Raw genomic sequence first — 6,444 nt, forward strand, 5'->3', positions numbered from 1 at the left:
TCTTCCTTGGTGCTTATAGTGTCTTCATGGTCCCTAGAGAAAATCCTTGTTTAACCAACTACCTTGCTCTATGGACCCTAGATCACCTTGTGATGGTAAAATTATTGTGGTCCAGGCAGCTCAGCAGCCACAGAAGTCCCCTCCTCATCCCAGAAGACAGATTCTGCTCTGCTTTGCCAATTCCAGGGCTATCACTGAGGTTTGGTGCCTGCACTATGAATACACTGCTCCTGGAGGCCATTTTTTCCCTTTTGTTGCCCTGGTTGTTTATTGTTGTTACTATTGTTGTGGTTGTTATTGCTGTCATTGTTGGATAGGACAAAGAGAAATTGAGAGAGGAGGGAAAGACAGAGAGAGGGAGAGAAAGATAGACACTTACTGACCTGCTTCACGACTGTGAAGCAACCTCCTTGCAGGTTGGGAGCCGGGGTTGGAACCAGTATCCTTATGCTGGTCCTTGCACTTTGCGCCATGTGCGCTTAATCCACTTTTTTTTTCATCAGGATTATTGGTGAGGCTTAGTGCCTTGCATGACTCCACCATTCCAGGGGCTAGTTGATAGAGGATGAGAGAGACAGAGAGAGAAGTGGGGAAGAAAGATTATGATGGGAGATACCTGCAGTACTGATCTACTGCTTGTGAAGCTCCCCTCTGCAGGTGGGAACTGAGGGTTTGAACCTGGGTCATTGTATGTGTGTTAATATGTGCACTCTACCAGGTGCATCACCACCTGGCTCCTAGTTCCACTCTTGATTCCCAGGAACCTCACTGGTTAGCCTGAGACAAAACCCGGTGAGAAGGATGAAAAGAGGGAGGATAAAGAAGTCCATGGAGGGTGGGGGTAGACAGCATAATAGTCATGCAAAGTGACTCTCATGCCTGAGGCTCCAAAGTTCCAAGTTCAATCTCCTGCACCACCATAAGCCAGAGCTGAACCGTGCTCTGGGAAAAAATAAAGTCATGAAAGTCCTATAGTAGAGGGTTCCCTAGTCCCCTGCACAGAGGTTGGCCTTGGTGTCCTTATCTACCTGGAGATGACAAGAGTATAAGGTCACCCTGACCAGCTCTGACCCTTCTTTTTGGCTAAGCTTCCAAGTAAAATTACTTACCTCTTCTTGGCTTTGATACCTCTTTCTGGACATTTGTCAACTCTTAATGGGACTGAGCTGCCAGCTGACCATTTCTTTTTTATTTTTATATATTTATTTATTTATTCCCTTTTGTTGCCCCCTTGTTGTTTTGTTATAGTTATTATTGTTGTTATTGATGTCATCGTTGTTGGTTAGGACAGACAGAAATGGAGAGAGGAGGGAAAGACAGAGAGGGGGAGAGAAAGACAGACACCTGAAGCGACTTCCCTGCAGGTGGGGAGCCGGGGGCTCGAACAGGGATCCTTATGCCGGTCCTTGCCCTTTACACCAAGTGCGCTTAACCACTGCACTACCACTTGACTCCCAGTGCTAATTTTTAAGTTGATAATTTTGCATGACCTTTTGAGCAGTCTTATAAATATCTAAGTGGTCCTTGGCAGAAAAAAAAGCTTTCCCATCCCTGCTGTAGACAGGTGAGAAACAGAAAGAGGTAGTCTAGGGCTACCTGATCCTCACGCATGATAATGCATATGCTTAGTATACCAGATGATCCACCTGCTAACCCCCAGGCTGGGCTGTTTTCTCTAGTTTTTTCTACTAGAAAATGTCCCCATCTTTGTGACCTTGAGGGGGAGGGGGCTAGTGGATAGGACTAGTGGATAGGGTGTTGCACTCTGAATCATGAAGTCCTGAATTCAATTCCTGGCATTGCATGTGACTGGATGATGCTCTAGTTCTCCTTCTCTCTCATTAATAAATAATTTTTTTTAAAAAATCTCCTATCTATCAAAATCCATCTCCTAGAAATTTTCCCTGGTTCCCTGCTCTTAATTTTTCTGCATCTCCCTGCATTCATCACTCCCAAATAAGACGTAACACACTTTATTATTTATTTACCAGTGTACTGTTTATCTTTGGCTAATGGTGGTATGGCAGAATGAACCTGGGACCTGGGAGCCTCAGGCATGAGAATCTGTTTGCATAACTGTATTTATTTATTTTTAATTTAATTTATTTATTTATTTCCTTTTGTTGTCCTTGTTTTTTATTGTTGTAGTTACAGTCATTATTGCTGTCGTCATTGTTGGATAGGACAGAGAGAAATGGAGAGAGGAGGAGAAGACAGAGAGGGGGAGAGAAAGATAAACACCTGGGAGTGGGGTGGTAGTGCAGTGGTTAAGCGCAAGTGGAGCAAAGCACAAGGACCAGCGTAAGGACCCCGGTTCGAGCCCCAGCTCCCCACCTGTAGGAGTCGTTTCACAGGCAGTAAAGCAGGTCTGCAGGTGTCTATGTTTCTCTCCCCCTCTCTGTCTTCCCCTCTTCTCTCCATTTCTCTCTGTCCTATCCAACAACGACATCATCAATAACAACAACAATAACTACAACAATAAAACCAACAAGGGCAACAAAAGGGAATAAATAAATAAATATTTTAAAAAGAAAGATAAACACCTGCAGACCTGCTTCACCGCTTATGAAGTGACTCCCCTACAGATGGGGAGCCTGGGGCTGGAACCAGGATCCTTGCCAGTCCTTACACTTCACGCCATGTGTGCTTAACCCACTGTGCTACTGCCGGACTCTCCTGTTTGCATAACTGTTATGCTATCTCCCCCACCCACTTTCCCTTATTATAAATAGAAGATTCATTCATTAAAGGTAGAGTGAGTGAAAAGAGACCAGAGAGAAAACCACATGCAATGCCAGGGATCAAACTTAGCACTATTTAAGTCCAGAGCTTTAGCCACCATACCACACATCCTGGGTTGTGTTGCTCTCTCTAATTTTCAGGTCTAGCTCTCCAAGCAGATAGTAAAGCCACTGAGGGCAGGCACCAAGTTTGGGACACCTAGTCCTGTCCCTGGCACAACTGAGGTGCCCAATAAGTATTCTTTTTAAAACACCTTCAAAAAATTTTAAATTTATTTTGGAGAGAGAAATTGAGAGGAAAGGTGCCGGGCTGAGCTTCACTGATGGGAGACAGACAACCAGGGACTCATGGTTGAGCTGTATGCAGTATCTCTTTATTCATGCAGGACGCAACACAATCTATACCAAGCTAGACTAAACTAACAACTAACTAAAACGAACAATGTTGTCTTTATATATACTTCCCAAGTAGGGTGTGAACAGGATGTGACGCAGAGAGGGTGGAGAGAAAAGTGACTGGTGAAAATCAGGGTGTGACAAGGAGAGGATCAGGGTGTGACAAGGAGAGGGGGTGGAGCAGGTGAGAATTCCACCACTAAACCACCAATGCCCTGGAGGGAAGGTGGTGCTTTATGTAAATGTAAAAGTGATTTATGTAAATAGAATACAGTGGTTATGTAAATAGAATGCAGTGTTAAGCAGGGGGGATTTAAACCAAATGAAACAGAAGGGGTTTTTAAAAGCAGAATTAGAAGATACCAATAATTCCCCCTTTCTTTTTAACTAATGGCCATAGTATCGGAATTGCGGGGCACTTTGTGAGGCAGGGAGACTGATAAGAGGCACACCTTTTTGGGGTTCTACTGTCCCTCCTTGCTCAATCTCTCCGTGAAGAGAGAGACTATCAGGATTGACACACCCCTCAAGCTCAAGCCCTTCCAAGCTCAACCACATCCTCACAATTCCCCAACATCTCTCTCTTACTTTATGGCCATATATAACAATGTCTGTAAAAGGCTTCATCTCTGTCAGGGGAATAGTAGTGTAGGGGTGAACAGAAACCAATATCATACAGGCATTTTCAAAAGAACTGGCATAAGACATGGAAAACAAAATAGGTGAGCAGCAATAACCAGTATGATGCCAAGGGGAACGTTTCTTGCCTCAAAGGGCAAGGCCTAGCAGGCGAAAGGGCATTTCTTGCCTCTGGGAACGCTTCATGTCTCTGTGGGCATCTCTTGCCTCAAAGGGCGTTTCCTGCCTCTGTGGGCATCTCTTGCCTCTTGGGGCGCTTCATGCCTCTGTGGGCGTAACCTAATAAGAAGGGGGAGTTTTCTGACTCTGGGGACAGAGCCTGCAGGCAAGGGTACATGATTATAAAGTCTCAAGGCAATTGGCTGAAGTTAGTCTTTGAGAAACACAGCAGCGTGTACCAGTAAGTCTGATGGAAGTGTCAGTCCAAAGTAGATGGCCATGGAAGAAAATGCCAAGGGATGAAACGCTGCATGTCTGTCTTGATGGGGAATGTCGGCCACCAGAATTCTGCTTTTCTGTAGAGAGTGATCTTTGGAGTCTGTGAATCTGTTTCTTCAGGTCACATAATTGGTTTCTGGGGGTGTGTTGTAGTCATTCCATCTTGTGGGCGATGTCAGAGAACAGGGGTCCAAATGCATTTCCAGAAATTTTCATTTGAGTAGATGCTTTTTCATGTGAAGACTTGACAGCTGAAATTCACTTACTTGTCAAACAAAACTTGTAGCAGATTAGAAGTTTACTATAATTGATAACTCCATTATAATTGGAAGTCCTTTCTAGTATGATTTTAAGGTTGTTTAAACAGTTTAAACTCAATAAAATGTGGAAAGGTAAACAGAAGAACCACAGTAGAAGCCTTAGGCATGAGAATAATTAACATAATCATTGCACTATCTGCCCCACCCATAACTCATACAGTTTTCAGGATTAAACGTTTCAGATTCATGTCAAGACGTAAAAGAGAAATCAAAGGAGGGAAAAAACAATTTTTTGGATTGTTTCTGGATGTCTCTAGAAATCATGGCTGCGTCCAGCATTTTTTTTTTAAGTCAATGTCAAACAAAGATTCAGAAACAGATCTCACCATGTAGCATCAAGAGTCCCCGGAGGGTGTCCTAGTCCAAAAAGCTCCTCGAAATTCCATTTAGGGTGCTTCTGACTGTTCCTGCTGGATTGTTTCAGGCACCCACTTTTAAAAGTGTCTTCCCATTGAAGATAGAATCCAATCAGGAGAGTAGAACTAACCACGTGTCTCCATTCTTGGGGACTGCCAGGGTACTGGAGAACGCTCCTCAAATTAGAGTAGTCCTTCTCCATGGGAAACATGCAAGAAGAAGTCTGGAAAGTCCCAGTGGAAATCCCCATGCATATCCCAAGGTCTATGATCACGGTCATAAAGAACCAAATTGTGGCCTGGAGCAAAATGTAGTCCTTTTCCTCGGGAAATATGAGAGAGGGAATCCAGAAAGTCCAAGGAGAAATCTCCGTGCATCTCCCAAGCTCTATGATCCCGGTCATAAGAAACCAAAGTTCCCGGTCAGGGAACCGAAGTGTGGCCCAGAGTAAAATGTTCCAGAGACAGAGAAACTGTCTCATAATGAAACATTAGAGGCTTTGGCAAACCTCTTCATAAGTAGAAAGGCAACCCATGGTGGATGGGTAGCCAAGTTTACTTATCTGGGCGATGGGTGGGTTAGGTCCCACGTTGATGCCAGTCCATGTTTCAGAGCTTATTTCAGTCCCTGTTCAGGCGCCATATGTCGGGCTGAGCTTCATTGACGGGAGACAGACGACCAGGGACTCATGGTTGAGCTGTACGCAGTATCTCTTTATTCATGCAGGACGCAGCACAATCTATACCAAGCTAGACTAAACTAACAACTAACTAAAACGAACAATGTTGTCTTTATATATACTTCCCAAGTAGGGTGTGAACAGGATGTGACGCAGAGAGGGTGGAGAGAAAAGTGACTGGTGAAAATCAGGATGTGACAAGGAGAGGATCAGGGTGTGACAAGGAGAGGGGGTGGAGCAGGTGAGAATTCTACCACTAAACCACCAATGCCCTGGAGGGAAGGTGGTGCTTTATGTAAATGTAAAAGTGATTTATGTAAATAGAATACAGTGGTTATATAAATAGAATACAGTGGTTATGTAAATAGAATGCAGTGTTAAGCAGGGGGGATTTAAACCAAATGAAACAGAAGGGGTTTTTAAAAGCAGAATTAGAAGATACCAATAGAAAGGGGGAGGTAGAGAGAGATACCTGTATTTTTTTTTTCCTTCCTTCCTCCCTTCCTTCCTTTGTTTTGTGGTACTATTTCACTATTCATGAAGCTTTTCCCCTGCAGGTGGGGGTTTTGGGGCTTGAACCAGGGTCCTTGTGCATAATAATATGTGAGCTTTACTAGGTGCACCACCACCTGACCCCTCAATAAATGTCTTTAATTGTTTATGAGGTACCCAACAAGTGCCTATGAATCCACTTTCTGAGAATTTGCCATCTGCAGGATGCGATGCTCTGCGGATGTCACCACCTCTGGGTGGTGACACAGGATGCTGTCAATGTGCACAACCTTTATATCTGGCAGCACTGAAGCAGATGTTTATTCTGAGAGTCTCCAGGTCTGGTCAAGAAGAGGATATGGAGCCCGAGAGGTGGGTCTTA

This window comes from Erinaceus europaeus, chromosome 16, assembly GCF_950295315.1.
Source record: "Erinaceus europaeus chromosome 16, mEriEur2.1, whole genome shotgun sequence".
In the NCBI taxonomy this organism is placed as follows: domain Eukaryota; kingdom Metazoa; phylum Chordata; class Mammalia; order Eulipotyphla; family Erinaceidae; genus Erinaceus; species Erinaceus europaeus.